We start from the raw sequence: 27,147 nt of genomic DNA on the forward strand, positions 1-27,147 counted from the left end.
TGGAATGAACGGAGATTTAAGCCGACACGGTGGAATCGAATCGAAAGCCGTAAAAATAACCGAACGCGATATTTCTGCACACCCTACGCGGACCGTTATGCAATTTCCCTACGAAAGAACTGCATTTAATCGGTCCGATTTGCCTTTACCGGATTTACTTTCTACACCCCAGAGGGAATTGATCTCGGAGATAACGTCTCAACTTTAAGCAGGAATACGTTACGGGAACCCTCCCCTTTGGTAGAAAAATGGATTAAGGATATTCAGAGCAGGGAAATCTCCATGAAAAAGTGATCTCCCCGTTTGCCGGCTAGGCGGACATTCTTTCGAGGAACTCTCGGCCCAGTGTCAACTTGAGCGTTTATGCTCAAAAGAGGAATCCCATTTACGAGAGGGGTATCTTCGGTCGTGGAGTTCTCTTCATCCCTGGAAGCCACGTCTTGCTCGGAGCTTTCTATTACCCGTTCGGAGCACGGCATCGAACGATCCGTTTTAGATTCGCACATCCGCGTAATAGCCGGTAATATTCCCTCGCAGACATGAAAGCCGTAGATCCAAAGGCATTTACATTTCCACGGAAGCATCCCTCGAAAGCGAGTGAAGTGTTCGGAGATCCGCGGGGGATATTCGTCGGATGTCCGATGGACATAGGATGCTGAAGTGCCAACGTGAATAATCTGCATAAACGGCATTTTACGGACGCATATACGGATCATCGATAGATTTCCATTAGCCGGCGCTACCCGAGGCCCGGGTGTTCGGTATACAATCAGAGGTCGCCATTGGTGTCCCCGGCTCGCAGCTTCCATTTAACAAGATCCCGGCTCCCCATCGCGATATCCATGCATCGTACACGCGCGCGTGCTTACGTGTACCTCCGCTCGTTTCCAGGGAAGAACCCCGCACATAACGAGAATATTTTATTCCATTCTCTAGCAGCGTTTCAGAGGACCCCAACGAGCACCGACTCTTTTTCCACCGACTACGGAAACGGCCCCTCTCTTCGGCCGAATGTCTATCGATGCCCAACAACCAGACTCGGTTTAACGACGAAACAAGGTCCCTGGGTATCGATAAGAAGTTCCGCGTCCATTTGCAAGTCGATCCCGCGAAGTGTACACCGGTCGTGGAGTGCAGAGTTACCGGGTGGCATTCCACTCGAGTTCGTAATGCAAACGTAATCTAACTAAGGTCAGCTCGGTGCTTTCTGGGTGGTTGGTGGGCCGGAATTAATGCCAGCCACTACCCGTTGGCACTCGGCTACAGCCTCGTGTACGATCTCCCTTCCATTGGCCCTCTCGCTCGCTCCTTTGAGAGGCCGCGTCACTCCGTCTCACCTGCGTCACCGCAAAGGGCCCTCCACCCTGCCAGATGGATTGTCTGCAAGTTCGCAATAATATCCAGATTTCCCTCTAGGTCCGACCGAGCGCGAGCGATCGCGGCCTCGGAGGACGAGGAGAGACCTGGTCCACGTCCTGCAATCAGCTGCACCGGGAGATCCTCGTTAGAGCGGTGCTATTCCAAGGAGTGCTCTTATTGCACATGGGACCGAGATTACGAGCTGGAGATTTTGTTCTGCTCTTGATTGCCGAAATGAGAATGGTTTCAAGGGATGCGAGGACCATCCATGGAGCATGGGATCCTGGACCACCTGGGACGCTCTTTCAGCATATTGGCTATCTTTCCATCCTCTTTGCCTGTAAAATGAAAAGTGGATTAATTTTCCGGATGGCCTAGGTGTCTTTTGTCGGCTTCCTGTTCACCGGATGCGGCGCTCCAGCGGGAGCCGATGCGATAATTTTTTACTTGGCTCCGCTGTGCTCGTACCCTTCTCGCAATTGCGCAAAATGGAATTAATGTAGCGTCGATTATACTCGGACATTTCGAGATTTTTCGGGCGCTACCCCTGACTACTCGACGAGCGAGTCCAGGGCGACGCGAGTGTTCAGGGTCCGGGTACTCCAAAATGTACCGAGGATGTACACGCATGGTGGATGATAAACAAATTACCCACCCGGCCAAGAGCGACGCCCTTCCATAGTTGTGGACGCTGGTTACGGGGGAGTCGGCTATCGATCGGATATTCTTGCCCATCAGCCCCGACCATCGGTGTTCCGGCCACCCACAAACTGTAACGGTGTAAACTTACGAACGTATCTTGCCCATATACACGCTGGAACAGATATATACCGAAACTTTGAGATAGGTGTACACGTGGCGTCCCGGAACGACCGCACTCGGCTGACACAATCGACCTCGTGTGGTTCCTCAAAGATAAGAATTACGGAATAATTCTAAGCATCTTATGGAAATACAAAAATTCATCGGAAATGATACCCTTTTGAAATGACACGAATGAAATGAAACATTAACATAGGTTAAACGTAAACATTGAGATTACATAATCGATCTCGTATGGGCTCTAATATGAGATGAGAGAAATAAGAATTATGTAATAATTAAAATTTCATCGATATAAAATGAAATTCCTTCGAAATGATACTTTTACGGTTCGGTCTCAGGCTTGATGGAAGAGTTGCCTTAGAGGGTCCGTACAGCAGGAGGAAGAAGGAGCGAGTGGTAGGCTCGGAAGCCTACAATCTTCTAATGGAAAAAAGTGGACGGTGGCGCGAAGGAGAGAGGCAGAGAGGAGAGGTCCTCTTTCCTCGGCGGTAACACGCGGCGCCTCGCGCAAACGAATGGCTGGATTTTAAGCAGGACTTCCGGCGGAAGGACGAATGGCGACCGGTGGATGCCGAGTCGCCGAGGATTAAACCTGGAGGTGCCGGAGAATTTCCCGTGAAATACAGGGTAGACCGCGGCGTCCTTACGTGCTGGCAACCGCAAGCTTCTGCCTTACCATCGCGGCTGGAATTCGCGCCCCTGGCTCTACCGCGTGTCCGCATATCGAGCGGATGAATTCCACTAATATTAGCGTCTACCCTTAACACATTCGCGACCGGCAAATTTTTTCCGTTCCAAATACTGAGTACCGGCGAAGATAATGAAATTCTGACACTGGTTGCCGCAAACTTGTATCGTGTATCGTTATGGACGTGATTCACGTCAGCGGTCGCGAATGTGTTAATATCAAGATTTCACGTCGGAAAAATTGTTCCGCCCTTCTCTAAGACGGGAAGAAACCCCTCCCAAGGAATCGATTGTCGCTCCAGAAATGCGAAAAAGTACTTCCAAAGAACGGATTCGGGAAACGATTGAACGAAGAGGGTAGAATAATCACGAGTAAGAGGATCCGGTATGAGGGACTCGAAAGTCAAATAAAGTGAATTTTCTCGATAAATATGTGAAGATCTATCAAAGAAAGTAGTATCTGGCCTCTCGGCTCATATTGACGCTTTCTTCCGGTAAATAAAGAACACAAAGAGCGTCCCGTTCTTCGAGGCGAAGTCGCAGGTTATTGGATGCTTTCGAGAGTAAAGCTCGATAAAGGGCGAGCCGGATTTAAAGTCCCGCGTTAAATAGACTCTAATTCTCCCCTCCCGCGAGGGGGCGATCTATGTATCTTATCAAAAGGAGCCGGGAACTTCGCGGGGCAACCTTATCGAACATTTATCCACGGGGAACGTTCATCCACGTCCGCCAATGAGACGGACCAGTGCCTTCGGATTCTCTCGGATTGAATTCGATTCTTTCCAACGATCGAAAACAATTAACAATCGATAACATCGAGGGTCTCTCCCAAACACTCTAGGGAATGGGAACGGGGGAAATAAACCAGCGGGGTTTTATCTTCCGGCATTGGTTTCCATCTTTCGCGGCGGATAGTGGAGGTCGAAGTGCCGAATGTACTTTCCGTTCGCTAGCAATTACGCACAACAATGGCCGGTAGAGTTGCGGACCTCGGTACAGTCGGGAGTCAGTCGTATTATTTACTTTCCCCCTGTGAGCGTGCTCGGCTCGGTCAATAAATCGGTTTCGAACCAGTCCAACTGCCGGACAATGGCGTGCAGGCTCGCCCTACGTTTTCTCATATTCCCGGCGGAGCATGAAAGATGCCGCGGCGTGGCATTGACGTAACGTGGTCTGTATTTTATATGCGCTCCGCGAGGGGTGCCGTGTCGTTACCGCTAAATCACCCTTTGAACTCCATCTTGAATAAGATTTAAGAGGTTGCATTATATACCCCCGATGCTAGCGAGACAAATCCCGTCGCAAAGTCCCGAGCTTCTTCCAAAAAGCAAATCCAAAGTCCGTCCAGATTGGAAATCGTCCATCGTCACGGTGGACGTCGTGGTCGACGTCGAGATCGGAGTCGCAATAATTGCAACAATTAATAACGCAATCGAGTAGATATCAACGGTGACGAGGCATGGCTAGGTGCACGCTCGACCGACATAGTCGAGTCATCGATTATGCCATTTCGTGTGCCAAGTGAACCATTAGAATTTAATCAAGTTATCGTTGCGCGGTCGGGCCGTTCTTCGGCGACGTAGAGGGTGGCGGCGTGGTCGAAACGATTTCATTTACTTTGGGCCTCAAAGTTTTGGCCGCAACACGTTTTTGGGGCCGGTGATTGTGGTGGTGCCTACCGTCGTTACGTTCGTGGGAGTTATGGTGGTCGGACATAACCGCAGGGGGGGAGAGGAGCGCCCGATAAACCCGAAATGGACTAATGTGCACGATTGTATCATAACGCGCCCGATGATTACGGCGATGAATGGAATGAAATCTTGGAGGTGAATAGCGATAGGTCTTTCGACGGTTCGCCGATGGATCGGGGAGTGAACGATTACGCCAAGGTACTTATCGGTAATTGGCAAATTAGGGGGATTTCACGGCGTAAATCCGGCAGGGATACGCAGGCGAGGCCACCTCCCGACATCGAAGAATCCTCGAGCTTATCGAAGCAGAGTGGATCTCGTTATCCACCACTTGACCCACGTACACAATAAGCCCTACTTAAACTCCTACAGAGTAACAATTATTGTCCCACTGTCAATAACTGCAGCCCGTGCCCCACCCCCGCCCTCCCTTCGTTTGCGATACTCTTTTCGACTATCCAATAATTATCAAAGTCCGTAATAAGTTTTAATCGATTCCCTCTCGCCGGGAATTCTCGAGGAAGGATTTCGCCCTCAAAGAAGTACCATTAATCTCAAATTAGAAAAAAAGAAAAAAAAGAAAAGAAAAATACACGAGCATTATTTTTACACTCGAGAGCATTGGTCGTCAATCGGTAATTGGATCACTTTCGAGGCACGAACCCGGCGAGTGAGTTCATAATTAGACTCGGAAGCTCGGTTCCCTCGGTACCCCTTTGCAACACGGTGCAATTCGTTATCCACCTCTTGACCCGTGTACATACACGCGATAAGCCCTCTGTACAGGATCAAAGTTTGAAACGCGTCTTCTCGCCAAAGCAGAGCGTATCGAGCCGAGTGCTTGACACGGTCTACGCCATTGGGCACCGTGGAGGCGCCGTACATATACCCGAGGGCCGACACAAAAGTGCGAATCCTCGTACTACAAACCGCATATACCGCCACTCGTATCCTACCACCGGCGTCGTCCATCCGTAGGATCCGTCCACCTCGAGGTTCGCTCGTAAACTGGCCGACCGGCGGTTAAATTCTCCCATTGATCCCGAGTACGATTTTCCGGCAAAGGGCAATAAACATTAAGCATTGCACCCCGAGAGTACACGCCGGAGGCATTTTTCGGGAACTTCACCCCCAATAAAGACGCAGTTCCCCGGCGTTTACTTCCCAGAGGCAGAGCGCCGCGCCAAGAACATATTCGCGACCCCGTTTCTTTTCAAAGACTTTTTTATATACTCGAAAGCGTTTCAGGAGTCGTTTCGTCCTCGCTAAATGATCCATCACCGTTCTCAGGGTGACTGACGTCATGGGAGTTGTATAATTGCTCTGGTATAGCTGAAGCTATTTCGAATTGTAATGATTAATTCCCGTCCGAAGTGTAAAGTTTCAGACTATTCGTAGGGGATGTTTTGCGGTCTCGTGGCGCGGTGATCGATGCCGGAGAACTGGAGAGAAGCTCCTCTCCAGGAGGAACATCACGAGGGGAGAGACTTAATATTCCGGCGGTCGTTCGCGCGGTCGGATTATGCCAGTAAAATCTTGGGTCGAGGTCGCGCTCCCTGCCGGTGGGAAATGACATTTGCTCGGATCCACGAAACGCCAGCGGTCCGTCGCAAAGAGCGGGTAACGTGGCGCGAGAGCTCGGGAACGTTACGAAGCTTTTATCCCTTTCATTCCGCTTCATGGCGGGCGGTGCCTGCGGATGTTGTCGGTACATTGTTTCGAAACAAGGTGTCATGTCCACAGGCCGGGCCGCTCGAACTCGCCGATCGGTGGAAGAGAACGCGACCCGGAACAGCATTATTCAGGATTCGGGCAGGGCATTAGAATTGCGTACCCAATCCCCGAAACAAACAGTTCCCGGACCCGTCGTCTACCAACGCGAAAACTGCAGTCCCTGCCCGTAACGGGGAACAAACGGTCGAAATGAAACGTCCGCCAGTTGGTTCCGAGCGGACGATCCCATCGATGGTCTCGAACGACCCACGTTCCCATGGACCGATTTCCTTTGAGCCCATCGCTGTACGATTAATTTCTAAACTTCCTCCGATAATTCCATCCTACCACCGCGGGAATTCATAACGTAGGTGCCTTTGAAAAGCGGACAGCGGTGAGCGCATAAACAGGAATTAAAACTCCGGCTTTTAGGGGCGCGTCTCGCGGCGTCTGCCTCGGCGCGTCCTCCTCCACCCTCACGCGCGCTCGCGATAATGAAGAAACGTTAAGTAAAACTCGGCAGAAACAACGTTATTAACGATTTAAGCGCGCAAGGTGATTCACGTACGGGGTGGCGCGCACAATAGAGCCCTCGCCGCCTACGCTGCAGTCTGAATACATTAGGAAGTTTTCATCGCTTTAATTCCACTTCATGGTGGACGCCTCCTGCGGATTTCGCCAGGACGCATTGTTCCGCCAGGAAAGCAGGCTCTGCCCTGGTCCGTCCCATTCGGGACGGCGACCGGCGGACACCGACGGACATCCTGGTTTCATTGCGCGCGTTGTGCCGCCATTTTCTCGTTTCCTCGCGGAAGACCGGTCTTCCTCGTTTCGTCTCTTTGCCACGTTTCCACGGTTTCCCGGGACCGTTTCCCTCCCGAGTTTAGATCCCCCCTCGGCGCTCCTTTCCTCTCCCGGCGACGACGGAAGTCGGCACAAAAGCGACCTTGCGCCTGCGCGGATCGCTCCTCCGCCAGGAAGTTACTATTTCACCGCGTTTTTCCCTCTTTCCTATCTTGCGACTATCGGCCATGTTCTCCGCTCTTTCCTCGTTTTTCGGACGCGACTAGACTCTCCTATTTCTTCAGGACTCTACTGGACTCCGCTGGCTACTTCCTCCTGGGACCATTTTCTTTTTAATAAGCATTTCATATGATTATTTAACGACTCTCATTGTCGATGTTCCCACGCGATCCTTCGCTTTGTGGGTACTTTGATAATGCGCGTTATTCCTCTAGGGAAAATTATCGATCTTCTGCGTTTTTCATTTTTTCATATTTCACCATCGGTCATGTTGGCCATTCTTCTATTGTACCTCGGCCGCGATTCGATTCTTCTATTTCTCCAAGTCGCCGTTGGACTTCACCGATTACCTCATCCTAGAATAATTTTTTCTTTATAAATTATCTGCTCGGGTAATGATTTCTACTGTCGAAGATATCACTCAATACGTGCACTCCAAGCGAACTTCGTGTGAACCATGATAATACGCGCTCTAATCGGGGACTACAACGCCTTCGCTGAACGTTAATCGGCGCCGAAGCAGTGTAGATTTCTCCAACAATTAATTAAGTAGCTGTAATTACTCGACTCAACACTGGAGTAACTAAGTTTGGGCAACTCACCCGTTTAACGAGGTAGCGAGGATACGTCTACCAAGCGGGACCAAGAGTGGCGCACCTTTACGAGGTTATTTGCGTTAAGTAAAATCAATCCGACATTCTATTTACCCCCCTGTACGCAGTGTCCTCCTTTTATCACGGCCGTGTAGTACGCGCTTCAAACAGAGCGAACCCCTTTTTTATTTATTCTATTCGGTCGGGCTCGTGCCTGGGATTTCGACGGAAGAGTAGACCCGTGATAAACGAGGCTGTTTGTCTCGGTTCCGGATGTAACAGAACGAAACTTCCTCTCTCGCTTAACGTGATCTTGTTTCACAAGGTTCGCATCGCCCCCTTACGTCGCTCATTTTTTGGCTCTTTTTCATCGACCAGGCAGTCGCGTTCCCCCTCGGGCGAGCAAAACACAGTCATTCCCGCAATTGGCCGACAAACGGCCAAGCATTTGTCGTAGTACAAATATTTTCCAAAGCGTCTATAATTATCGAACGGTTGAATTCCTCCGCCACCGATTTTCCCCGGTAATTCAATGGGGTCGACTTTGTGGGCCGGAAAAAAACAAAAAAACAAAAAAACGAAAAAAATCGAAGGCTTTATTATATTTACGAAAAATGGCCGCTGTTGATGGAGCACTCCGGCAGGCCGTATTTTTCAGCGGGAAACCATCGGTACGCCAAGCGAGAAACTCGCGTAATCCGTTAGTCCGCGGGGGGGCGCTTTGCCTCTTGCGCCAAGGCCAAAAAACAACTTGGTTATGCAAAAGTGACAAATTATGCAAAGTGCCCGTGTAGCCTGACGTGACAACGGAAGGGAGTGGCTCGGTCAAGGAACTACTGGAATTATGGTGCTCCAACGTTTTTACACCGTGCATTTTACCGGAAATCCTGGGGAGATATTGACCGAAAATTCGACAATTGAGTGTTCGATGGTATTTTATTTCTACCCGCGGGGTAGTTGCATTCTGCTTGCTTTGGCTAGGTTCCTATAAAATGGATCATGAAATCCGAAGAACATTTGTTGGAACGGTTCTTCTAACTCCGAGATCGAAGATTATCGATAACGTGGTCCGGTCCCATTACCGGGCTAAGATCCCTTCAGCCAGGAACAAATGACTTCTATTTACTATTGGTAAGCCAAAGAGCCACGGGGTCTCACACGATGGACCCCTCATTATTTAGAAACACGGTTAAAGCTTCTTCTCCGATAGCCGCAAGTAATGGCAGGGCAAGTGAGCCACCCAGTTGGTTCAAGTACCGCGAACATGCGAGATGAAAGGCTCTTTGAATATCGCCGTTCGAGTTGAAACTTACAGGGGCTCTACTCATTTCATGGACTCTAAATTATGTATTAATACGGATTATACACGAATCAAAGATTTACAAGTATCAGCGACCATCGACTTTTTCCCCGGCCCATCATAAAGTTATTACAAACCAAGCGAAAGCAGTCATACTACTACCTACTCTATAGTGCGAGTACCGCAATATATAGTTCTCAGGAGAGGACCCGACCCCTTCGACCGTCTGACGGCAAATGACGTTTTCCACTCGAGCGGCGCCTTTTATAGCCCGCGCTCCAGCGCCCCCCCCCTCCACCCAAACATCGACCGCGCAGTCGCATTGGCGCCTTCTATTACTTCCACGTCAAATTTATTTCTTCCTTAATTCATTAATTAATTTAAGCACCATTAAAATTCCGCCTACATCCCTATCAAAACTCTCTTCTATGAAAAATATTCTCAACCTTCGTGGAAGCCAATTAAATATCTAACGAATTTTATTAACAATGAATTTCATATTCACCCCCGATCGGACGCGTGGTTTATAACAAGATTCACAGCAGGTGTGTAAGAGGTATAGAATTTTTGAACGCGCCAGAGGTCCAATATCCTCCCATGGTATGGTCGCCCGGGTACGTAATCGATATATGCAAAAGCAATAATGTTCAGAGAAATCGCTTAGGCAGTTTATTTCAGAATCCAGTTCTGGTACGGGAGCGCGGAGGCGTTGCCAGTTGCAACGTCCGGTTCGGCCATTTGTAATTTTCCGCTCCATGTAGCATAAGCTTTCTGGCATGATTCAGAATGCCCTTAGCTGTTTACCAAAGCCTGCCAGCGGATAATTCATTACATAGCCGGGGAAATCGCGAAAGTTATCTTTAAAGGCGCTTACTTATTCCCCGAAGCTTGCAACTTATAATGATGGTTTCGGGAAGGGTTCGCTCGCTCTTCCTGAGATTAAAAGGCCCCAAGATATTTCTTAGACGGCTCGTAAGCCCGTCTAGTTTACTCCTGCTGTAAGGGCGAGGCCGGTCGTCACCCCTGCCTCACGTCTGGTCCACAACTCAGAGTCGTACCTCCCTACGCGTAATGGCACTCTTTCCCTCCCCGGTCTCCCTAAAATTCGCAGGTGAAAAAGACTCGGAATGACAACGGCCAGGTGACAGTAGAGAGAGTCTCGATAAATCAGCGAAGTTGGGCAAGCAGTTTCGACGTTAGGTTTTGCGAGAGGAGGCAGACCCGGCGGAACTACAGAAGCGCCATGCTCCCAATCGTGCATAATTCAGCATCCCCGGCTCCAGGGGTGGGAGATAAACTCCAGGCAGTATTTTATTGGCTAGTTGACTTACCCCGCGGAAAGTAATTTATGTTTTGAATATGCTAAAACTCCTCTCATAAATATGAAGCAAGTGTCACGGGAGCGAAAGATAACGAATTTTACAAACGAGTCTGGCGAAGATAATTTTTTCGTTGTCTCACCCCCGAAGCCCACTCTCCGTCCACGTTTGAAGCGCGCCAAACGTCGAGCGGAAAGTGACGTGGGATAATTACGTCGTTCATTATACATGCGTCGGAAAATGAGCAAAACAGGAATCCTTTGTCTTGGAAGAAAATCCCGGGGCTCGGGGTGGCCCTCCTTTCCAAATAATGGCCCTGAAACGTTTGGGGCATTTCGCAGTTAGCGGGAACGTTGGTTCCGCCGTTTACCTGCCTTCTAAATCCTCCATTTCCGCCCGCGAATGGCGCGCGTTCTCCAGCAAGATGGAGTGCTTAGAGAGGCGTTAAGTAATTCGACAAAGGACGTTTATTAGTTAACGGTATAACGCCTCGTTGTAAATCCAATCTCTCGAAGCGCGCCCGGAATTTAATACATTTTTAGTCGGCATTTTATTCCCCATTTACAGCCCGGTGCTCGCGGCGGTCTTTAAAGCGGACTCTCCTCGTTTCATGAAAGTCAATGAACATGTCGCGTATCCGAGGAGGTACCAATGTCTCAGGGTGTATTTCACCGGCAAGAAGAGCCACGGTGCTGTGAACTTCGATTAATCTAACCCTTTTCGGTTTTATACTTCCTCCGCGTATCGAAAGTACCCCTTTCATATTCCGCATGGAATCCCGCAATTTCCGGCAATTGGTCCGCGTTCACGGGTCGCATTTGTACTTATTTAGATTACCGAGGTGTTTCATATTACGTGTTTCCGGTTTTCCAGCTGGCGAGTATGCACTTACGAGAAGTATCCTAGCCGCAGGTGCAGCGGCGGGGTTACGCACACCCGCGGTCTTTCGGCTGGAAATTGAAATGTAATCTCAGTAGCTCGTTTCATTACGTATAAGTACCCTTTCTCAAAGCAAATGCATATGCCCAGCCGTGACTCCGACTTTAACACCGCTTAATTTTCTTTTTGACAGTCAGCCATTTATTTCGAGACTCGCCAGTGACCGCAGAAACTAGACTGCGTACCTACGAATCGACAAATGGCACCGTATCAATTTTTCTCATTCTTTTTATACCAAATTGCAGCTTGACAGAAGTTTATGTTAAACAGTTCTCTGTTCCGTTCACCGGCTCGATCCCTCTCCACTTTTGACGAGCTACTTTTGAATTAAGTGAGTGCTTATTCATCGAGGGATCGGCGGAGAATGTATTCACCGTTTGGAAAACGACTCTGGGCTTGCATTTCCGAGATGCGGCCTTTAAAAAGGGCCCTTGTCGTTTCATGAAAGTCGATGAATGTGCGGTTCAAGCGGAAAGGTACCTGTGCGCGGAATCGCGGTTCACCGTAAGTACGTCCCGGAAGTGCGGCTTTCTTTCGTTAAAATTCCGCCGGACAGGGACTCCCGTGGAAAATCAAGTTTTCTCTGAAATTTTCTTTTTTCCACGAAATTTGACAACCGAAGGCCAGCTTCGAGACAGATTTACCAAGTTTCGAAACACCCCACTCGTTCGCAACCCCGTTTTAAATTTCACTTTCCATTCATCCCGTACAATGCCAGGGAGTACTTGAACCTCCGGGTACCCGGGAGCACCCTCGTTCCATGAAAGTTGATTTTTTTCCACCCTTTATCCATAAACGCATGGCGAGCAGGCTGCATCCCCTGTCTTCCACCCTTCGTAGGGTCATACCGGTCTGCATTGAAACGCGAGCCCAATAACCTTCATGATTATGTATAGACGCCTTCTTTTCGCTCGGATCGGAATGAATGAATGCATGAAATTAGCCGGTCGACAGTGCGCGGTCTAATGACTTTATGTATATACTCGTGGAAGGGGTGACAAAGGTGCGCCGAAATCCAGGTCTCGAAATCGACGCGAGGGGGTGGATTATCCTCGACCTCCTCTTCTGCTTCATCCCCTACGACGCTATGCTTGAGCTAATGCAGAGTGCTGCAGCATACCGGTATTAATAAATGAAAAGTAATTATGCTTAACTGTGATTAGCAGTAATGTCATAAAACTAGAGAAGGCGTTAATGTTTGTAACTGAAAAAAGGATGATAAACTAATTTCAGGTCAATTAAGAAGCAGATATCTACCGACTTACGCCCTCGGCTTTACGATATGACTTTTGTACCTGCTTTTTATAGGTATAATGTGGAATCTAGATAGTTTCTTTATTTTCGAAAAGACTGGTAGAACTCTTGCACTTGGCGAGATTTTTATACGGACGCGCTTTTGCAGGGGATTATATGTAGACGACTTACTTTCGCTCGGAATAAATGGACGATTGAAATTAACTGGTTGACAACGCGCTATCTAATGGTTTTATATGTTTACCGAGGGGTGACAAAGATGCGCCGAAATCCGGGTCTCGAAATCGACGCGAGGGTGGCGGGTTTCGTGCGGCCTCCTCTGCTGCTTCATCCCCTACGACGCGATGCTTGAGTGTGGCCGATGACGAATGCAGCCTACGGATAATCGGATTAAATAAATTGATGGATGGAGCCCCGGTGGTTTCCAAATCCCAAGGGGGCGCTGCCATGACGTACGGTGTAAAATAAATCCGCGGCGGATTATCTCCCGCGGAGACCCTCCCAGGGGGTTGCGGCCTTGCGGAGGAATTTCCTGCTGCACCGAGCTCGACACTAATGCTTCGGTCAAATTGATTCTGCGTGTATGACAGGCCTCCTTAAATGTACACCAGTCGACTTCAATATAAATAGTCCAGGTTTACCTTCGTCCAGTCGGCGCGAACCCAATGGGAAATTTCTTGAAATAATAAATATCACGGCACATCGAGAGATCTTTGAGATTTGCACTTATGTATAAGCGTATTTGGCACGAAACTCTGCTGAGTTTCTTGATTTGGGTAATGGGATGGAGTGCGGCGTTCCGTAATCCGGTGTAATTTTGGACCCTTTGGCTATTTCGACGCTCTGTGTGATGGTATGGCGATGAAAAATCCCGTTGAGAAATTTTCTCAAATAATAAATTTCACGATGTATTGAGAGATCTTTGAGATTTGCACCTACGTATAAGCGTATTTGGCGCGAAACTCTGCCGAGTTTCTTGATCTGGGTAATGGGATGGAGTGCGGCACTCTGCAATCCGTTGTAATTTGGGGCCCTCGGGTCACATCGGCGCATCGTGTGGCTGAATGGCGATTAAAAAGCTGTAAAGTGGAATCAAGTTCGACGATCCTTTTCCGCAATTAGTGCGACAGACGTACCAATGAATGAACCCGGACAGGTCCTCTGCATTCGGAGCGAGTATGGCGTCCTGCGTTGGCCGTACCATCGATCAACCCGTCTTGTTTGAACGGAATTGGAGAACTAATGGGCACAGCGGTCCACACGAAACAGCTGCTTCCGGTGTCATTTACCGTCCCCTCGTATTAGTAACAAGTCCGTCATAAAACTGAACCTTCGATACTCGATATTGTACAAAATTAACATCCGAGTTCACATCCTCGGGAGATTTGTAGCGACGTGTTAACTTTCGACTGTCGGCAGGGGAGATAAAGTTCCAGGATAAGATTCCGACTTTCCGGGGTCCGAAAGTAACGTCCAACGGCAGGAGAAATATTCGTATGTAAAGTATGAAGTATGTTTCAAAGGGCCCACAAATCACGGCCGTTTATATTTTCAATGGCGCCGGACTTGGCGCGATCGTTGTTTAATGTTTCGCGGCGAAGGCAAACTTTTTGCCGTACGCGGCCGAGGAAAGTGTACTTAAATAATGGGGCTTTGTTTATCAAAAGAAACTTTTCAAGGCCCGGCCTAGGGACGACATTTTGTAACAGGGAACTAATTTCCTGCCGCGACAATTATCTTTTCCGCTCTTCTAACCGCAGTGCGGTGACAATGGAGCTTCCTCTTTGCCGCGTCTCGGGAGAGACCGGTAATTGCGACAACTTTTGCTGCAATATTTTTATCTTCCTTGGAAATACGGAGTATAATGTGCAGTAGCGGACTTAATTATGTCTGCATTGAAACGTATGAAAAAGAATTTCATTTCTCCACTTTAATTATGCCCTCCTTTCAAAACCAAGTCGTCTACATTTCGCGCGTAAACGTAATCAACCGATATTTTGAAGGACCCATCACCGGAAACTTACGAATTTCGATGGGAACATCGACCTCTGGGAGCCAATGTCTTAGTAATTTAGTTCATTATGTCTGCCTTGAAACGTATGAAAAAGAATTTTATTTCTCCATTTTAAGTACACCCTCCTTTTAAAACCAAGTCGTAACATCGATATTTCGCGTGTAAATGTAATCAACCGATATTTCGAAGGATCCATCACCGGAAACTTACGAATTTCGATGGGAATATCGACCCCTGGGAGCCGATATCTTAGTAATTTAGTTCATTATGTCTGAAACCTTGAAACGTATGAAAAAGAATTTCATTTCTTCGTTTTAAGTACACCCTCCTTTCAAACCCAAGTCGTAACGTCGATATTTCGCGTGTAAATGTAATCAACTGATATTTCGAAGGATCCATCACCGGAAACTTACGAATTTTGATGGGAATATCGACCCCTGGGAGCTGATATCTGGTGCGGCAAAATTATCCGGTAGTAACACCGGACACGTCAAAGCATTGCCGACAAAGCCGGCTTTGGTTAGCGGATCAATGAATGCATTTAGCGAGGCTGCGTGATGTTATGCACGCAGGATTATAGGACGTCGCCGGTGAATCGTGTAAACCGAGTTTCTATATTACACGGTATCGGAGTTCGCGAAATCGCGAAATCCCTCGGGCGGGGTCGAGAGCTCGAGACCACAAGAGTAATTAATTTTCCTAATTTTCCTAAATCTCCAAATATTCCCATGGGCCCGAAATAAACCCGACACAGGTCTCGCCATGATTTTTAAGACCTGGTATCAAGGCAAGAAGCATTCCTCCTTGGCGGACTCGACGGTGAAGTCGTGAAGCTGGAATCGTCTCTCGAGGTTAATTGCAAAACGTTACTGCGATGTCGTTCTCTGTTAATATCTGTCGTTCCTTCGGCTGTAACCCGACGTTTCCGAAGGGTGGGACTCTTAGAGGGCTGCGAACAAGTTCGTACAAGGGTGAGCTCGAGTATACCAGAGAGTTGGAAGCAGCCGGGAGCGGAGCAATGATGTCACCTGGAATCGCTGTCCTCAGGTAAACCGGAACCATGAGGGGCGTTTTGCCGAATATACGGCATTTTTTTTTGCCGCAACTCGACCCCCTTCGACGGTACAATTTAATTTGCCATCAAAGAGCACGCGTCAAAGTCTCAAAGGACGTGTAAATCGTAGAAAAATGCGCACGGAAAACGAGGGAAGAAATTCTCGGGGCGATTCGAAAATGTAATTTCCGCGCGTAGTGCCCCTTTTTGTCCGGATAAACGAAGGGTCGCGAGGGGAATCTATTTAACGAAACATGTCACGCAACTCGAATTGAATGCCCGCGAGAACATCGTGTCGCTGGATTTTCGATTACTTTCATCTGGCCGTTGGGGAGAAAAAAAAATGCACTTCGAACAGGTGCTTTGATTTTTTTTAATTCCAATCTGTCGTTTCATCCTCCGTCCGCTTTGATGGAGTGATGAATTTTTACTCTAGGGATGTCACATCTCGCCGAGTACAATTTCCATCTCGCGTTACTACCCGTCAGGATGTTTACTTCAACATGTCCCCGGCGACCGATGAATGGCCAATGATTGCACTCCACAAGTGATATTCGCCCCCCTTTCGGGGCTAACCCCTTTTCCCGAGAGCGAATAACCGGCGTTCTTATGATTTTTCCATCGGAACGCTCGCGCCCGGGTCGCCTGTCGCGGTATCGGGAATATTTAGAAGTCCCACTTCGCCCCGGGTATTAGCCATTAAAGGCAAATGTCAGTAATGGATTTTCACTTTAACCGCTCCAATACCATCAATGTCGGTCAGAGTCGAAACCGCTTTTATACCCGTTTGCAGCCCAGCGTTGCAGAACTGGCTTTCAGGGATGATCATTCTCCTGTTTCGCCGATTGTAGCGAGGTGGATCGGCTTTCCCAGCCTTTCCCGGCGAATCCTAACTCCGAGTGTTAACCGATCCTCAAAAATACTATACTCCGCATATACGTGTTATTAAAACCCGAGAAACGAGATAACGGAAAATCTATCGCACCGAGGCGAGGTATCTTCCATCCACGAGGCAATCCTGAAGAGCATGCCGAAGAGGTGGATCGGCTTTTCCAGCCTTCTCCGGTGAATCCTAACCCCGAGTGTTAACCGAGCCTCAAAAATAGTGTACTCCACATATGTTATTAAAATCCGAGAAACGAGATAACGGAAAACCTATCGCACCTAGGCAAGGTATTTTCCTTCCACGAAGCAACCCTGAAGACCATGCCCAAGAGGTTGATCGACTTTTCCAGCTTTCCCCGGCGAATCGTAACCTCGATTGTTAACCGAGCCTCAAAAATACAGTACTCCACATATGTTATTAAAATCCGAGAAACGACATAACGGAAAACCTATCGCACCTAGGTGAGGTATCTTCTTTCCACGAAGCAACCCTTAAGAGCATGCCCAAGAGGTTGATCGGCTTTTCCAGCCTTCCCCGGCGAATCCTAACCCCAGTTGTTAACCGACCTTCAAAAACGCTATACCACACATATGCGTGTTATTAAAATCCGAGAAACGAGATAACGGAAAACCTATCGCACCTGGGTGAGGTATTTTCCTTCCACGATGCATCCCTGAAGAGCATGCCGAAGACATTCCGTAATTAGCGAGTTTCGGGGAGCGGTTCGGCCGAAAACGGATACGCCGGGCTTATTGATTCGACGGACGGGCAATGTTGATGCAATTAGTTGGTCAAGTACGAGAGGGAGCTAGAATGGGAGGGTTGCCGCTAACGACGAGGAGGAGACGAGAGGAGAGTCGCGAACTAACGGCAACTGTCATTCGGGCAAACACTTGACCAGCCCGTTAGTAAACTATTCCGCCCGTCATCGCCCTTCTACTTCTCGCCGTTGATACCGAGCAAACGAGTCGTTAAGTGTCGGGGGTGGTTAACTTGGCTACTCGTGCGAGAACGGGGACCTTTTCGGGTACCTCTTTAGGTACCTCTTCAGGTACCGCGAGTGCCGATTCGTTACGCGTAACGCGGCAAACAAATAGCCCGTTTAACGCGATCGAAGGGTGCCGATGTAAAATTTCATCGGCGGGCGTAAACAGTGCGTTTCGATGATTTAACGGCCGTTACGTTGAAACGCGATGCGGTATTGACATCTGTCTATCTAGCCCGATAGCGGAACATACTAAACGATTTAATTACTGCGCAGCGCAACCGATTACCGTCTGTTACTCTTGTGTTAATGAGTTCCCCCTCCGGGTAAATGCCTCCATTGACTGTATCGATAATTGTGTTGATTTTACGCATGTAATTATTGCGCAATGGATGCCGGAAGGCGGCGTTAATCATTTTCATTGGTCACGAAGGGTGCATTAACCCCCTTGAACTCGGAAATTCCGATCAGTCAGGAATTTGTAACTTGGTTTCGCCGATGCTTAACCGAGAGGTCAAGATGGCGTCTTGGGGGTTCTGCTCGTTTCCTCGGTAACGACAAAGAGAGCTTCGTTTTCCCCGGAATTCTATTTCGAGGGTCGGGGGTGTACAGTCGACCTGCCTCACTCCGCCCCATGCAAATGAAGTAAGGCGGATAAATGACCGCCCCTGTTGTTACTCCACCTCGCTAAAAAAGCCCATCCATTTATTCCTCCTAGGAACCAGAATTCTCGGCATTGATATCGCGTTAATTGCGGCAATTAATAGAACTAACGCGCGTTAAAAACAATTTTTCCTCGCGAAAAGTAACCGGGGTTACTTTCGGCTCGCTAGGTTCTCCACCCTGGTGAAAAGTAATTAATATAAATTGCCGTCGATTCGGAAGAAGCACGTGGGGCGATAAATTCTCTCCGGAATGGTAGGAGCTAGCTGTTAATATCGGTCGGTGGCGTGTGTCGTTCGATTGCGAGGCAATTACAATGTTTCTTTTAGAGAAGCGGCCGAGCGCCAAAGGCAAGATGGCGCCATCTTTCCGCGCGCCCCTTTAATAACCTCGTTCGCCCTGCGAGTAACGACGTTTCCGGAGCCGGTCGAAGAAACCTTTCAGGGAATTCGAGTGTAATCTCGATTCCTCGATCGATAGGTCGGGGGAACCTTTGAGACGGGGAGGAAGAAAAAGGGGTAGAAAAAAGGAAGGCGTCCATGGAGACCGAAAAACACCCCTCGCGACGTCGAGTGTTGGGGAGTGGCCCGTAACGCGCGGGAGATCTACGGAGGGCGAAGTCGAGTATAAAAGTAACGCAGCGAGCTGTAAACAGCGCGTAAATGAAAAAGATATGAAACGGCAGTTGGATAGTTAGAGGGGTCTCCCTTATTTTCCCCGGGATTCCTCGTAAACTCATAAAGTTCCTCCTTTCGGCCCGCCGTCGACTTCTCGTCATCTCGACGCTGACCGAGCTCGAAAAAACCTTCTGGGAAATGTTTTCCGAGCTTGAGAGGAGGGAGGGAATTTCGGTTAAGGGTCGCACATCCCCGGTCGGGGTTTTCGGTAGAAACGTAAGATCGGGGGTGGAGTACGTCCCCTCGGAGCGTGAACCTTACGGGAAATGGACATACTCGGCGGCGAAGGGGCTCGTTTCAAAGGGGTGGCTCTCGAGCGCTCCTGTTTTTTATTTCGTCCTTACTTTTCGCCATTGCCAAGTGGGTCGCGCCCCGAAGAGGGTCTTCAACAATTAGTCCTTCTGCAAGTACTCGTTACCCTGCTATTCTTCCCTGGACCTAGGGCATGCAGAAGTCGGAAACGGGAGGTACTTCACGAGACATCCGATAAAAATTACACGGCTCGTGAATTTTCAGGAAATCTCGGGAAAGATGCGAACCGCTGGAAAGATGGCGGAGCTGAATCGGGAGCTAGGAAATTTCTTCCCGTAATTTTCCACGGATCAGCAGGGAGCGAGTAGTTACGGAAATCGTGTAAACTTTCAAAGTATCACGGTTAAGGGGAATCGCCCTGCAAAGCCTCGAAATGGAGTTAATATCTCGCGGAAACTTTTCAGTTTTCAGAGGTGTAATAGTAAAATACCCCATGAAGCTTCGAGGCGGGGCTCGGATTGCATGGAAATTGAAAGCCCCCCGAGGTTGCGGAAATTTCGACACTCACGCCGCGAAAATAATTGACCACCCCCACGTCTCCGGTTTCCCACCCTTATCGAAAGTCGAGAGCTTCGCCTCGTAATTAAATCCGCAAGTAAGGATAATTCGATTATATCGACGCATCAATATTCATACAAGTGAAACGGAAATCCGGCGGTGGCTTTGGAGCGATACCGCGTGGCAGAAGAAAGGAGAATTATACGGAAATCTCCAAAAGCCCCCCACGACTCCCCCCTCGTCGGATGTGCCGCTTCGGGGCCAACTTCGGTACGGCGCGAAAATACTGCCTCGGTTTCGGCGTCCCATGAGGAAATCCACCCTAATCGGCGTTAACAATAAACATGAAAATTCCCACCGCCCCGCTCAATTCCGCGGTGGGAGCCGGGAAAAAGGATCCACTCCAAAGTTGGCTGCGAGGGGAAGAGAGAAACGGAGAATACTCGGCGAGGAACGGGACACTAATGGCAGGTGGAAGAGGCACGGTCACGACCGAGGAAGTCGGTCGTATATGGAGGAACGGTTCCACCGGGAGGTTTTGAAACCGAAAACACGGAAGTCCTGGCATTAGTTAGTTTCTAGCTGCGAAATGGCGCCACGGTCCCGACAACGCGGCGATAACGTTCCATTCGGAAAATAAAAACCGGGATAGTCGGCCATTGTGGGAAAAGCGAAGAAGGTGCCGGCGATTCTACTTAATTACACGCCGCGTCCTATGTCCACGTTTTGCGGATAAAGTAGCCATTAGCACGTGCCGTTTCTATGCCCCTCGTTACTCTTTCCATCGCGGGGTTCTCTTTGTTTTCGATGTGGATCCGCCATTCGGTAGCAGTCCCGAGCAGAGGAGCACTTGGTGCCAGGGCTCGAGGCTCGATACTCGGCGGCCATCTTGACCGTACGGATAGTTGGCAAGTGGACGCGATCGCGTTTCCAGTCGCGAAATATTTGCTCGACTTCTCCCTTGGCTCTCGGCGAGTCGCCTGCTATAAATACCGCTTTGTATGCACGTCGCGCCAGCGGACCGCCAAGCACAGATAATAGGAAGGAAGTCCCCGAGAAGCTACTTTGTCCGAACTGGTGCGGAACTGCTCCGGACGGCCTTCGGGTCCGGTCCGTGGCGTCCGCTCGAGGGGCGGTCCAAGAATAATTACTGGCTGCTCCGAGCTTGCCCAAGGAAACTAACTTCAAGCCGCTACGTGCGAGGCCCGTCACGAGCAGCACCTTCTGTCATGGTCCCTGCCAACTTCACGCCACCATGCATGGCTTAAAAAGACCACGATCGCTTTTGCTTCATCTTTTCAATTCTTTAACCCCTTGTCATACTTTGACGAGTCTGACTCATGGTAAACATTTTGAACCGAACATGAACATCAAACTTGAAGCCGCTACGTGCGAGGCCCGTCGAGAGCAGCATCTTCTGTCATGGCCCCTGCTAACTTCATGCCGACATGCATGGCTTAAAGAGCCCACGTCGCTTTTACTTCATCTTTTCAATCCTTCAACCCCTTACCATACCTTGACGAGTTTGACTTCTAGTAAACATTTTGGGCCGAACATCGCGAGTCAGAGTCGTGAACTCAATTTCGGATAAAACAATCTTTCCTGTTTTGCGAGCACCTTTTCTCATCATTTCGGTTCGTTTGCTGAACATTTTCGCGGATCACTTTGGCCCGGATTTTGTCTAGTGAATTTGTATGGCAAGAGGTTAACTACGGCGGAGTTGGATGTGGGAATGTACTTGTAAGGATAGAGGTGTTAATTTTATATGAATACGATATTCATTTTTTTTAATACATGGGGATGAAGAGGGCCATTGCAGTGACGCTTCGTAAAAAAGCGTCGGTCAGGCGGAACTACTATAGTGGCGTTTCGTAACTAAAGGGTTAAAAAACACTTTGTTGCTCGGGCACGGGGTTGAATTCTGAAAACTAACAAGGTTTGAAGCAACTTGACCCCGTACGAGTCGATCCTTTGCTATGGATTCTCTGTACTAAAGGGCTACACCACATTGATAACTAAAAAAAAAAGGAACAGCCACGTTTAAGAATTTAGTTAGAAGGTAATAAGTAAAATGAAGTATCTATTAAGAAATATTTATTGTACGATTATTGAGGTGCAAGTAAATATTTATTTTCTCGAACTAAACGGCGGAACTGAAGCCGGTTCGCGCGAATGTCTTCTTCGAGAGCGCCAAATCGACGTGCAGGATGACTGAAAAGCGGAAGAAAAAAAAAATATATACAAATTGTACATTTTTGCATGACATTTACTAAGGAAATATGTAAGTGTTCTGCGATATACCGAAAACTGATCTTCCTGCATTCGCGAAATATTTACACGGCACTCAACGAATGCCGAATGTGTGACGTCGTCTTTCCTCTCTCAGTGCCAATTTCGCACCAAACTTGACCCGAAGGCATCTAGACTAATTCGATCAACTTTCCCCAGAAACGATATTAACGAGTTAACGAGGCGTCCATTTTGTATCAGCAGCTCCTCGAGCGTCGAAACTTCCAAAGACGCACCTTCCGAGGGAAAGAACGTATAAAAGTAATGGCCGATCAATTTACGAAGTGCGTAACGCAATTCCACTAAGCTGCTACGGGTTTACCGGGCGTAATAGATCCCGTATTATCCCCGGGAGAGTTTGGCAGATATTTGCCTACAGGTTGTGCAGTTCACATGCGGTGATAATTCATGAGGGTCTTGTTTACATCGAGCCACCCTGACGAGGGTAATTTCCGAGGGAAATTGAACGAAAACCTTGTCATCTCCTGCCATTTTAATTGGTTACTCCGCAATTCCGTTAAATATTTTGATGCACGGAGAACACCGCCCTCGAATTTCATTCGAAGTGTTTGCGTACGCGGGGCGCGATTAGATTGTCTCTCCTGTCGTGTGCAATTAATCCGATGTAACGTCTAGGCAGGGACGAGACGCGGTATCTGGGAACACCGGGGAAATATGAATTTTAACCAAGCATAGGACGTACATTAAGCCGCGCATAAAGATGCTGGAACCGGGAGAGCCGAGAAATTCTAATATATTTTTCGTAGCGTTTTATCAGGTTTCATAACTGCGGCGCTCCTATCTGGATATCCCTTCCCCCTGAATTGAAATAGCACCTGCAGAAATAGCGCCGCAGGTCTGCGCCCCGGCAGATGCACTTTCGTCCAGCTGCATACCTAGACCCGTGTACACGATATTCACGGCACAGCTGCAGGTGCGGAAACGTTATGGCCTCGAGAAACAGTCTTGCCAATGGAACGCAACGAGTGCTCCGAAATGCACCCGTAAACACGCGGGTCTTCCTGCCCTCCCTAATTTATGGTTCCTCGTGGGATGTTACGGCCTCTTAGGACGTGCAGAAAAATCCTCCCAAAAAGTGGGCGAATTTCCTCGGCGATAAGCCGGACGATATGCCGAAAAAAAAAGAAATGGCATTTTACCGAAGAACGTGGGGGCTTTATCGATATTACCCTTGTGATTATATTTTAATTAATTATTTTCACCGATGTATCGTTGCCGTTAAATCCCTCCCCGTGAATTAGGCGACAAGCCGTGTCAAGACCAGGGGCCTTGGACTTATAGACACGATGTGTTCGAATTCAACACGTGCTGTAAGGCTCAATTTAAAAGTGCAGGAACCGTAACGAGTTCTATCTTTCTTCCCCCGATTCCCCCGGCCAATCAGTGAAAGAGCATTCTGCAAGAAACCGCGAAAAAGTCGAGTCCCTTTCAGTGAATTCAGCTCACTGCGGCACATCGGCGAAGTGCTCTCCCCGGACGTATGATCTGTCAAGCTTTGAACGTGTTCGGAAATAACAAGCGGCTGTTTTTCCCAGATTCGTATCATATACTCCACGAGGTCCGAGTCAATCTCGAGAAATGATTTCGGATTTTCCGTCGAGTTCGTTGTCATTATTGGGGCGTTATCGCGGGAGTTGACGAGAGACCCTTTCGACCGATTGTGTGATCGAACGAGTTCGGAGCTTATATCGTGCCGATAGTGCATCGCAATTTTGACGGCCACCAATTGCACCACCCCCGACGAGGCGCGGAATGCATTAATCACCGACCGGCATGATCGATCAATTACTTATAGCCCCATCGGTGCGATCAGCCGCGAGGTTGGTAGTTCATCTCGGTCGCAATTTTGAAATGAACCTCGACCTTGCGATTTCTTACACTTTTTGCATCGCGTGAAAATGCATCGCTACTCGTCGCAGTCGTCGGCTGGACGCCTCTAGAGGACTTTCCATCCGCGGGATTATCCATTTTCGCTGAAATTTATGACGGGGCGAAATTGCAATTTTATCTCCTGATAGACACATTCTCACGGGGATGGGATTCTAATTATAACCCCGGAGAATGAAACGATATCCAAAATCGCTCTGAAAAGGAACGTCCGGAATTGCTGAATGCGGACGATCGGATCATTCCGATGGAACAATGAGATGGCGCACCTCGCAACGAGCTGTCAAGGTAATCACTGAAATTCCAGGATTTTTCCAACCGCTAATTATGTGGACTCGAAAGATTTGGGCTGCAACGATGGACCCCAGCTTACCATGATGGTGGTTGTCCGCCTTGTCAAGTAAACGTAATTAATTGCGCGACTTCGCGTACGATCGGCACGTCGTCGCTCACTTAACGATGGCCGTAAGCACGGAATTTTCGGACAGGGAAGACGTAGGGTAGCCAACATGTCGAAGGCTTAATCCGACGGGGTAACAAGGGTCCCCTGGCGGAGCTCTTTAATCCCCAGAGGAAAATGACCGACGTCGGGATGACGCCCCGACGATTTCCTGATTCCCGGAGGATCAGGACGGCGCAGGATCCGATCGTTGGGCTTCCTGTCTGGACCGGAGCCAGAAGCTGCAAGCTAATAAGAAGCTCAGCTGTTGTGCAGTCGACGGACCGAAACGCGAACGACCGAGCGACATCCGTCGTACCCCAGGTCGTGGACGGGCATTTTCTAACTTGCGATGCAGGACTCGTTGGCCAATCTCGGCTGGCATCCACGATCCCGAAATGGTGGACTGGGATACTTTATATCTCGCGGAAGAAAATTTATTCTCGACTTCGAGAACCGAATGCGGCCATGCGAGTTCGCGGGCGACATTTTCCTGGTGGGACTTTAAATGGAAGATTTCAATAAATGACTATATTTTCCTTATTTCTGAAGTGGCACGTCATCGGAATTGATCACTCGGAAGGGCTGGGGCGATACTTCAGGGTCTCCTTAAAAACAACAATTTCATGGCTCCGGAGTGCCGCTGATATACGTTTCCGCGCTGCGGATGATATTTTCGCCCGGCAAACGCGTCGCCGCATTGGGCCAGGGTAATGACTCGGAAGTTCGGAGGGCGATAATTTGCAGGAAAGAAGTGTCCCGTGCCAAGAAATGGGTGCAGTCATTTTGCAACTTTTACGGCGTCGGCGCCACCGCGGTTTCCGGTACATCCGCGGGCCCCGGAAGTTACCGAAACTCGAAACGAAATTCCGCCCGAAGTCACCGCAGGTGGAACTTCGCTCTCGGCGTGATTAACGCAGAGGGCGCAATTTAAGTTAGACGTCCTCGGCCATGCAACGTCACAATTAGTCTTAAATAGGCTCATTGCCGGCCGTCGTAATCCATTGAAGTTTCTAAAGCTCCGTTGCTTCTGTCGTGAAATTTCCGCCAACTACCCGCGTACTCTTGTACGCGCCTCCAAATTCCCTGCCACCGGTTTCCGCCCATCAAGGGGGTGACGATCCTAACCAGCAAAATCGTCACCTTCCCTCTCACCTTCTCGGAGTTCCCCACGTGATCTGACATTTTCGCGAGTCACCGATAAATGATAATTAAAAATGAAAGAGTACTCGCACGGACACTGCAGTTCCTCGCAAAATCACCTGGCCCTCCCGGAGTAGTAATTATTTTGTTACACCGGCGAAATGGCCTAGCCCTTGCATTCGATTAAAAGTTGAAATAACAAAATTAGAGGTGGAACTAAGGGAAAAGTAATTCCCTCGACAGTAACCGCAGTAACGAACCGCCCTCTTTCCCGGCGCAGCGAACCCGTGGATTTCGAGTTCGCGGACGACCTCGGAAATTCGATATCGAGAAAACTGTTCTGTATCTGTTAGAATCGGTGCCCGCTGGTCCCGACGACACCCTAGGGCGGCCTTTATTGAAATTCCTTCATTCCCGAATGACCCCGCCAAAGTGCTATCACGAGCCTCAGACTCCCCCGACGCGAGTGTAAACTCCTTTCCAAAATCGCTCCCCTTTTCGCCCTATCGCCATTTTCCGATCCCCGATATGGCCGGGGAATTGAACGTTTACCTTTATCGCGAAGGATTGTTAATTCGTGGGAATAAACCCACACCTATTAAAAGTCGGTTCTTTCGCTCCCCGGGAGTCGCCTTGTTCGATTGAGAAATTTTCTATTTATTGGCTGTTCCGAGGTCCGATCGCCTCGTCCCTTTATGTTTTTCCATACGGAATATTAATGAAGACCGTCCACCTAATTTTCTTCAATCCTTCGTTCTTTAACGACCGTGTAAGAGGATTAGTACCATCGTTGGCTAATGGAGTTCGTAATTTTTCATAAACCCTTTTCCGATATCCGATCGACTCGGCTATTCAAAGAAAATGCGGACGGGGGAATATTTAACAAGCTGGATCTCACCTTTCGAATGCTCGATACAAAATATCCCACTAATGGCGGTAACGAGAACTACCCCGATTATTTAACTGTCGGTGAGCGACTTTGCGGGAGGATTACTTCAATTACAAGCCCGTCACGACTTTCGAACTACTCTGGCGAAAATTCCGAGGAAAACTGGCGCTTCAATTAGAAGCTATGTGCGCCGTCTTTAATGACCCTCGGAAAAGAGCATCTTTATTGGAATTCCTCGATCGTCGAGGTGTTTCACGGGAAACGTGACACGCTAATGGAAGCGGAACATTAATCTCGCTTCGGAATAAAAAACGAGATGAAACGTAAGCTATCCGTTTGGCAGTTTCTACTTTTAAGTCGCAACAAGAATGGCCCCCCTCAATCGCGGTGCGGAATTAAATTACTTCGGCTCTCGTTCCCTTCTTCAGCGATATTAAAACATCGACCGTTAAAAAAAATCGCTTTCAAGATGGACTTGGCACGATTCCGGGATTTCTTGTCCGCCCCTCGTCCAATTAACTTGCAGTTCAACTGCAAGCGTCTCGAGGGATTTCGTGTGACTCCCGGAGATCAAACACGAAGTCGAGTTTCCAACTTCCCTATTCCCATTGATCATTTATTCAAGAAATGGAAGGAGATATCGTAGCCTCTCGTCCCGTAGTCGAATCGACGACCTCTTGAAATTCG

Source organism: Orussus abietinus, unplaced genomic scaffold (assembly GCF_000612105.2).
Source record: "Orussus abietinus isolate OABI.00-Male unplaced genomic scaffold, Oabi_2.0 scaffold174, whole genome shotgun sequence".
Classification (NCBI taxonomy): Eukaryota; Metazoa; Arthropoda; class Insecta; order Hymenoptera; family Orussidae; genus Orussus; species Orussus abietinus.